This window comes from Bos indicus, chromosome 14, assembly GCF_029378745.1.
Source record: "Bos indicus isolate NIAB-ARS_2022 breed Sahiwal x Tharparkar chromosome 14, NIAB-ARS_B.indTharparkar_mat_pri_1.0, whole genome shotgun sequence".
NCBI classification, from domain to species: domain Eukaryota; kingdom Metazoa; phylum Chordata; class Mammalia; order Artiodactyla; family Bovidae; genus Bos; species Bos indicus.
In genome coordinates this window covers 31,108,846-31,118,554 of record NC_091773.1, presented here as the reverse complement: position 1 = coordinate 31,118,554, position 9,709 = coordinate 31,108,846, and positions in this window count along the sequence as shown.

Sequence of the window (9,709 nt, the reverse complement as noted above, 5' to 3'; positions counted from 1 at the left end):
CCATAATAAAACAGGTGTCAACAAATTTGCCTCAGGTAAGGGGGGATAGGATTTCACAGCAGATGGAACTGGGTAAGATAATAAATCGGGTAACTAAATTTGTACAAGAAAGGGTGCCGTTTCCCCTAGGGGAACAGATTCATGACTTTACGCTTGGTGACCAAGTATGGGTCAAAGATTGGAAACATGATTTGCTAGCCCCTTGGTGAAAGGGCCCTTCAGTCAGTTCAGTTCAGTCGCTCAGTCATGTCCGACTCTTTGCAATCCCATGAGTCGCAGCACGCCAGGCCTCCCTGTCCATCACCAACTCCCGGAGTTCACTCAGACTCATGTCCATCAAGTCAGCGATGCCATCCAGCCAGCTCATCCTCTGTCGTCCCCTTCTCCTCCTGCCCCCAATCCCTCCCAGCATCAGAGTCTTTTCCAATGAGTCAACTCTTCGCATGAGGTGGCCAAAGTACTGGAGTTTCAGCTTTAGCATCATTCCTTCCAAAGAAACCCCAGGGCTGATCTCCTTCAGAATGGACTGGTTGGATCTGCTTGCAGTCCAAGGGACTCTCAAGAATCTTCTCCAACACCACAGTTCAAAAGCATCGATTCTTCGGTGCTCAGCCTTCTTCACAGTCCAACTCTCACATCCATACATGACCACAGGAAAAACCATAGCCTTGACTAGACGGACCTTTGTTGGCAAAGTAATGTCTCTGCTTTTGAATATGCTATCTAGGTTGGTCATAACTTTCCTTCCAAGGAGTAAGCGTCTTTTAATTTCATGGCTGCAGTCAGCATCTGCACTGATTTTGGAGCCCAGAAAAATAAAGTCTGACACAGTTTCCACTGTTTCCCCATCTATTTCCCATGAAGTGATGGGACCAGATGCCATGATCTTCGTTTTCTGAATGTTGAGCTTTAAGCCAACTTTTTCACTCTCCACTTTCACTTTCATCAAGAGGCTTTTGAGTTCCTCTTCACTCTCTGCCATAAGGGTGGTGTCATCTGCATATCTGAGGTTATTGATATTTCTCCCGGCAATCTTGATTCCAGCTTGTGTTTCTTCCAGTCCAGCGTTTCTCATGATGTACTCTACATATAAGTTAAATAAGCAGGGTGACGATATACAGCCTTGACGTACTTCTTTTCCTATTTGCAACCAGTCTGTTGTTCCATGTCCAGTTCTAACTGTTGCTTCCTGACTTGCATACAGATTTCTCAAGAGGCAGGTCAGGTGGTCTGATATTCCCATCTCTTTCAGAATTTTCCACAGTTTATTGTGATCCACACAGTCAAAGGCTTTGCCATAGTCAATAAAGCAGAAATAGATGTTTTTCTGGACCTCTCTTGCTTTTTCCATGATCCATCGGATGTTGGCAATTTGATCTCTGGTTCCTGTGCCTTTTCTTTCTTTTTTTTTTTTTCTTATTTCAGTTGTGTCCGACTCTGTGCGACCCCATGGACTGCAGCCCACCAGGCTCCTCCGTCCATGGGATTCTCCAGGCAAGAGTACTGGAGTGGGCTGCCATTGCCTTCTCAGTCTGTGCCTTTTCTAAATCCAATTGAACATCAGGAAGTTCACGATTCACATATTGCTGAAGCCTGGCTTGGAGAATTTTGAGCATTACTTTACTAGTGTGTGAGATGAGTGCAATTGTGCGGTAGTTTGAGCATTCTTTGGCATTGCCTTTCTTTGGGATTGGAATGAAAACTGACCTTTTCCAGTCCTGTGGCCACTGCTGAGTTTTCCAAATTTGCTGGCAGATTGAGTGCAGCACTTTCACAGCATCATCTTTCAGGATTTGAAATAGCTCAACTGGAATTCCATCACCTCCACTAGCTTTGTTCGCAGTGATGCTTTCTAAGGCCCACCTGACTTCACATTCCAGGTTGTCTGGCTCTAGGTCAGTGATCACATCATCGTGATTATTTGGGTCGTGAAGCTCTTTTTTGTACAGTTCTTCTGTATATTCTTGCCACCTCTTCTTAATATCTTTTGCTTATGTTAGGTCCATACCATTTCTGTCCTTTATCGAGCCCATCTTTGCATGAAATGTTCCCTTGGTATGTCTAATTTTCTTGAAGAGATCTCTAGTCTTTCCCATTCTGTTGTTTTCCTCTATTTCTTTGCATTGATGGCTGAGGAAGGCTTTCTTATCTCTTCTTGCTATTCTTTGGAACTCTGCATTCAGATGCTTGTATCTTTCCTTTTCTCCTTTGCTTTTCACTTCTCTTCTCTTCACAGCTATTTGTAAGGCCTCCCCAGACAGCCATTTTGCGTTTTTGCATTTCTTTTCCATGGGGATGGTCTTGATCCTTGTCTCCTGCACAATGTCACGAACCTCATTCCATAATTCATCAGGCACTCTATCTATCAGATCTAGGCCCTTAAATCTATTTCTCACTTCCACTGTATAATCATGAAAGGGCCCTTATGTTATTCTAACTACCCCTACAGCAGTTAATGTTGCAGGTATTGTCCCTTGGATCCATCATACAAGGGTGAAGAGAACATACCACACAGACCCAAAAAACACTGAGTGGACTGCACAGAGGGACCCCGCTGACTCTCAAGAGACTAAGACCATCCTTAAGAAGAAGGAAAAGAAGATCCTGGATGAGCCCCTTCAGGATGAAGCCGCACAATCAACTCCTGCTGCTTGGCCTCATCAACGTGATTTTGAATTTAACTTCCGTTTCAACTCAGGACAATGTTTTCATCTCATGGGCACATTCCTATGCAGACTTCCACAACACCTCCAACTGCTGGGTATGTAGGGCTATGCCTCTGTCAGTGATGGATGGACTTCCTTGGTGGTGTCACCGCTCTGCCAAGGAGATTTTAAACCACTCTGCTCTTTTCTGGGATGACAAAAAGAGACTTTCCTCTCTCTTGTCAATCATAACCTCTCCTTGCTCTCTTGGTGTAAGATCTACAGTCAATAGACTTGGGTCATGGGGTTGCATTTGATATAAATGCCAGTGTAACAAAAGCCTAACCTACTTGTTGTAAATCTACTCTGGTAGCCCCGGTAAATCTACCTTATTTACATGCTAGGTGGACAAGATCTGTGTTTCAATGATATGAGTATATTGCTGCCTTATTTGTATCCTCTACAGGGACAACAGATACCATGATTAACGTAGAGGCCTTGACTAATTTCACAAAACAGGCCCTCCTAGATAGAACAAAAGCCATCCAAGCCTTAAATGAAGAGCAAATCCAAATGAGGAAAGCGGTAATTTATAATAGAATGGCTTTGGACATACTCACAGCTGCTCAAGGAGGGACCTGTGCTAGAATTAAGGTTGAATGTTGTGTATACATTCCTGACTTATCTGGCAATGTATCGACTGCTTTAGATGACATGAAAAACCAGGTAAAAGCAATGTCAAATGAAAACATTCCTTTCTGGACTTTGGTCCTATCTTGGGTGAAGGGCGGTTGGTGGAAAACTATATTTACCACTGTTATAGTTGCCTTGATAGTTCTGCTTTGTGGACCCTGAATTTTACAATGTATTATGAACTCTGTAATCCGAAGGTTGATGTCATTCTCCCAAATTGGTGGTCGGAGAGCTAGGGTGCAATATCTCCCTATGAATGATGCTCATAATATGAGTTAAGAGCATCAAGAGGTGGGAATGAAGAAGGAATTCATAGGGCCTGGACTCCATCTTAGGCCTATTCATGCTGATCATGCTCAGCCACTTTTCTAATGGACTCTGAACTCTGTTTAGTGCCTATGAAAACAACAGAAGGATAAGACCCCCTCCAGACAGGGGAACCTTGAAGATTATATCTAGGTTACTCATCGCCTAAGAGAAACCATACACTAATCACCCCTTCCTCCAGACAGGCCATAAATTTTTCTGGGTCTATCGGAGTGTAACCTTGGGTTTATTGATTATTGGCTAATTGTTTGACTGTTTGAACACATGAGCACATAGCATGGGAATGATGGGGTTATTGGGATTGTATTTTCCTTGGTTTATGTAGGTCTCAAGGAATTTGGAGTGGTGGCTTCAGACACGTACACATGGGGTATAAAAGATTTTCACAAATGCTTGTCGGGGTCCTTGGCTAAGAGGAGACTCTGCCTTGGGCCCGCCGGTGTAATAAACTGCACTCCACTGTCTGCATTGTCCTTCTGAGTGAGTTTTTTTCCTGGAACGCGTGGCTACAACACCGACTCATTGGAAAAGACCCTGATGCTGGGAAAGAGTGAAGGCAGGAGGAGAAGGGGACAGCAGAGGATGAGATGGTTGGGTGGCCTTACCAGCTCAGTGGACATGAGTCTGAGCAAACTCCGAGAGATTGTGAAGGACAGGGAAGCCTGGTGTGCTGCAGTCCTTGGGGTCTTAAAGAGTCAGACACGACCTACTGACTGAACAACAACTATATATATATATATATATATATATATATATATGTATATTTGTACAATAAATCTACAATTTATTGCTGTTTTTGTACTCACCCTCCAAAGAGAGCTTCAGGATTTAACTGAAATAATTGATCACAAAGAGTCAGGCTAAGCGATCAAATATCAACAACAGAAAGAACTACTCACAGCGTTGTTTGGAGTGGTGTAAGAGCCAAGGCACCTTAATCACTTAGCACAGTACTTAGCACATGGTAAGCACCGTCTAAGGTTCGCTCTGCTTAATACAGCTATTATCTTAATGTAAAGAAGTCCACCACACCCCGGCTGGAGGGCCCAGGAAGACGTGTGGGTTTAGCCTGTGGCTTCGGGTAGCCCCTTGCACACAGTCCTAGGCATCCGGGGGTGTGTTTTTCCCTTTTCCAAGGCCAGCCATGGCTTTCTGCCCCTCCCCTCTTCTGGCTGAAGGAGTGGGGAATAAGCAGTCAGAACAGCTGGGCATCCCTTCTCCTCCTGCTTCCTCCCCCATCTCCACCTCTCCCCACATCCCAAGGAGGAAGAAAGGAGCAGATGGGGGAAATGAAACAGGACTAGGCTCAGCGCCTTCACAGCAGCACCCAGCTCCCAATGGCTGCCAAGGTCCCCGGGGAGACGAGATGACACACAACTTTGGCTTTGTCTTGGTTTCTTTATGTGTGACAGTGGGGGCAGGGCCCTGAAGCTGGGACCCCTCCGCTGGAAGGGTGGGTTCTCCAAGTCGCCAGGGGAAAACTCCATCCTGCTTTCCAGCCAGCTTCTAAACTGGCCACCTGCTCTGTCTACACGGTCTCTGTGGGCTTTTTCATGACAAGTCAAGTCCCCAGGTCTTTTGGGGATGTGGGGTTTGTGTGAGACGCTGGGGAGCCTGCTTGTCTGATGAGGTCACTGTTCCTTGAGTTATTACCTTGCTGTACTTGGCATGAGTGAGCAGCAGGAATGCCTTGGAACCGTGTTTGTTTGTGAAACATTGAATCCCTGCCTAGTTACGCCCAAGCCGGCCAGGGGCCAGCTTGCCTCCAGACCCCAATCCTTCATATCTCTTCAGTCTTGAGTTCTAGGGACCCGTGTCTGTTTCCTGCCTTGGAGCAAAAGGGTTGGAGCCCAGAGGAGGCAGGTGGGGCAGGGGTCAGCATGTCTCCTCGGGGCCTGTGGGCTCCTGGGTCCATATGCTTTGTAGGTTCCATCTGAAGGGTCATTTTGTTGGTAGGGAGTGTTGGCAGGAGGCCAGGGCAGCATTTGGCAGTGAGCGGGCAAAGCCGTTTGAATTCTCAGTGAAGTCAAAGGAGTGGTCAGTGCCTCCACTTCCTGCCTGGGAGCCACGGCCGTTGGCCGGCACTAGCCTGGCCAGACAAGCGGCCACCTCGGGCTGTAGACAGGGTTGGGGTTGGGGTGGAGGGGAGGGAGCAGGTAGCCGGGGGGTCTCCCCGCCACCCCCCCCACCCCACCCCCGCCAGCTGGAGCCTGCCAGCTGATGACGGGCCTGGCCCTGGAGTCTGGCTCCAGGCTCGGAAAACGCTTCTATTCTGGGCCTCTGACACACTCCTCAGCCCTGCCTCCTGTCTTGAGCTTCCTGAGTCACTTCTCCCCACTCCCAGCTCTGCTTCTTTCTCAATGGAGTGGATTATCACCATACCATATGGTAGAAAAGCAGTTCCCAATTCATAAAGTCCTTTTATGCACCAGCTCTCTTCTGAACTTTCATCCGTCTGTGAGGGCCACCGGGCAGGTAATTGAATCATCGTGTCCCAGATGAAGGATAATGGAGGCTCAGAGAAATGTAAGCAGCTTGACCAACTGGGCACACATAACACACAACACACGACATACACATACACACAGACGCACTGCAAATCAGCATGGGGCTGGGTCTAGAATCAGATGAGTGCCGGGAGCCTGGCACTCATCCCCACCCCTAGGGGACTGGTGTACCAGACGTGGGCACGTGGGGCCCTGCGGGACCACCTGTGGTGGCCTCTTCCTTTCCTCCTCGTGGAGGACGTTTGCTTTTCTGGTATACTGCACTTTGAATCCCGGAGAAGGCAATGGCAGCCACTCCAGTACTCTTGCCTAGAAAATCCCATGGATGGAGGAGCCTGGTGGGCTGCAGTCCATGGGGTCGCTACCAGTCAGACACGACTGAGCGACTTCACTTTCACTTTTCACTTTCACGCAATGGAGAAGGAAATGGCAACCCACTCCAGTGTTCTTGCCTGGAGAATCCCAGGGACGGCAGAGCCTGGTGGGCTGCCGTCTACAGGGTCACACAGAGTCGGACACGACTGAAGTGACTTAGCAGCAGCAGCAGCAGCACTTTGAATCCAAGGGATTTAAAACACTGGTGGTGATAAGCAGAACTCTAGAAAAAGTAGAGAAAGTAGCCTGAATTTGCTTCCTCTTTCTGGGCTCCTTTCCTCCCTTCTTTCCTCAGCATCTCACCTTCTCCTTATCTCCTGACCCCCAAGAAACACTCTTTTCTATTCCTTCATTCACGTACTCTAGGCGCAAGTGGCTGATACAGTTTAAAGGGTTCTTCCTCCAGACTGTAGCCCACCTGACAATTATGTGGTCTATGCCTCAGCTTATAAGACAGCCAGATCCAAATACATCGTTTCTAGGAAGAAGACACAAGCACACGTTTTTGACATCTGGCATTGCCTGGGTGAAGGACCCGTGAGAGAATCAACGCTGGCCCTGGCACTGAGTTGGCCCTGTAGCCCATGCACCCTAGTGCTGGGCGTTACCTCCAGCAGCTGGTCCAGGGGGTGGTCTGCCAGGGGCCCAGGGAGGGGCTGAGTAACCAGGTCTGGGTGGGTGGGTGCTTCAGGGAGCTCTGGGCATTGATCTTTACCATGTGTGGGAGCACTGCCACGCTTTGCCACGCAACCGCCATACTGCTGCATATTGGCTGCGTATTCACGCCCACATTTCGTTGCATCTTTTCCAGGACATTTGGAGGAAGATATCACGTTTTCTCTTTAACTCCTGTGGAAACTCAGTCTCCCTGAGGTTCAACAGCTTCTCAAGCTTTCACAGCCAGTGAGCGTTTCCAGCATTTGGAGATATCCCGAGCATTTGAGTACCTGAGATGAGAGGCCTTTCCTGGGATAAAGGAGCTTGGAGCCCTGGATGGACAGACGATGCTGGGAGGGCTCAGGCTTCACTAGAGGTCAAGGAGCAGGGGGAGGGAAATGGGGGAATGAAAGACATATGGGGGGTGTGCATTTATGCAGGTTGGGAGGATGGCCGGGGTGGGGTGGGCGGGCACTGAGAAACCGAGAACAAGCTGCTGCCACCACAGTTTTACTGTGGCCAGAACTAGTCCTGACAGAAACACAGCAACCATTCCCATTGTTTGCTTTACCTCTTGCCCTCTATCTGAACATGGTCGCCCAGAGAATGCGATCTCTTGGAGCGCTGGCTGCGGCCCTTGATTTCAGAAATAGCTGTGTCTTGTTCACCAGGGGCTGCCAATTCATCCCGAGCTCTGTGGTATCTGTGAGCCAAAGCTGGCTGGTGTTGAGTGGGGTCTCTCGCTCAAGCACTCTGGGGCCTGGATGGTCGGACAGTAGGAAATTCAACCTGCTCTTCTGTAGCTGGAGTCTGAAACGTGGGTCAGCACTTGCCCAGAATTCCAGGTAGCCTTCCCTCCTGAGGGCTAGATTGCCACTTAAGGCCCGCAGACAAAACCCTGGCTGTTTGCCTCCAGGGCAGAAGGGAGTTTAGCCTCATGGCAACCTGTATTCCTAGGGGCTGGCCCAGGGCTCTGAGGTTTCCCAGAGAACAGAGGGAGGGCCTTGGGGTGAGGTGGTCCGAGCCTCCGTACTTGTCTCCATGCAGACCCAACAAGGGGCTGGACCAGGTGGGCAGAGGCCCAGCTGCCCTGTCAGTGACGTAGTCCCACGTCAGTCCTTCTTAAGTCAGTTCCCCTCCCTCGGCAGCACACGCCCTTCCCGACCTACATGCTCCCTCCCAACAAAGGACATTCCTAGTGTCGTGTGGGTTGGAAAAGCATTTCCAGAGATGAGGGCAGAATGAGAGGAGAACAGAGTTTTGGTAGAGTGCGGAGACACTAGTAGAACAGCAGGCCTGCTCAAGAAGAGTCCACGCATTTCAAGGGCTGCTGCTGCTGCTGTCACTTCAGTTGTGTCCAACTCTTTGCAACCCCATGGACTGTAGCCCGCCAGGCTCCTCTGTCCATGGGATTCTCCAGGCAAGAATACTGGAGTGGGTTGCCATGCCGTCATCCAGGGGATCTTCCCAAACTAGGGATCAAACCCATGTATCTTATGTCTCCTGCATTGGCAGGCAGGTTCTTTACCTCTAGTGCCACCTGGGAAGCAAGGGCTAGTAACCAATTTTTATAGCCTCGACAAAGAAAATTCCTGCTGGAAGGGTGGCATTAGGTAATGGGTATTTTTACCTAATATGGGGTCAGGGAGCTGGCTGGTTAAGGTCAGGGGGGATCATGGCAATGATTGCTATGTGGCTTAGTCAGTTCTGGAGATGACCGTGGTGCAAGGCCCTGCATCTGTGGCCTTGGTACTAGGCTGTACACCTGTGATCTTGGCCGAGGGCTCTACACACAGATGTGTGTCTTGTTCCACATCCAAATCGACCTCCCCCTCCACTGTATTTTTCCAGGCATGTGGCCTGGTCTGCAGTATGAACTCTCTCTCCCCCTGCACCGTGGCCATGCCTTCACCACAAACCTCTCTTTTAAGAGGCTGACATTCTTAAAAGAAAGAGAAAACTAAAATACGATTCTAATCCCTAGGAGAGTCATCTTTTCGTCTGTGCTTTTCCTTGCGTGTCCGAGGTCTCTGCCAACTTAGAGACAGCATGTCTCATGATTCCTTTTCCAATCCGACTCTGGCTGTGGCTGCGTTTCCTACCCACTGCCCATCTGCCTGCTCTAGGGGCCGGATGGGGGAGGGGCTGCCACAGAGAGCACACAAGTAAGAACCGAAGTATGTGACTGGACTTGGTTCTAACACAGGCGATTTTATTACCCTAAATGTCTTGGAATCCCTGTTGCCTCTGGCTCCAGAGGTCTCCAGTCTCCAGCATTCCCGGACAGCCATCTGCAGCCAGGCTGGGCGTTCTCCGGCAAGTGGCAGTGACGTGAGTCACGGGGGCGGTCGCCAGGAAAGCTGCCCAGGAGGTGGGCACAGAGTGATGGCCACTGGGCCCCCTGGGGTTTGTGGTGGGGACTGGGGGGCGGCATTTCAGCGAGGCGAGTGAACCCTGAGAGCCCAGGTTGGGCCAGGCCAGGGCTGGGCAGAAACGAGCCTGGTG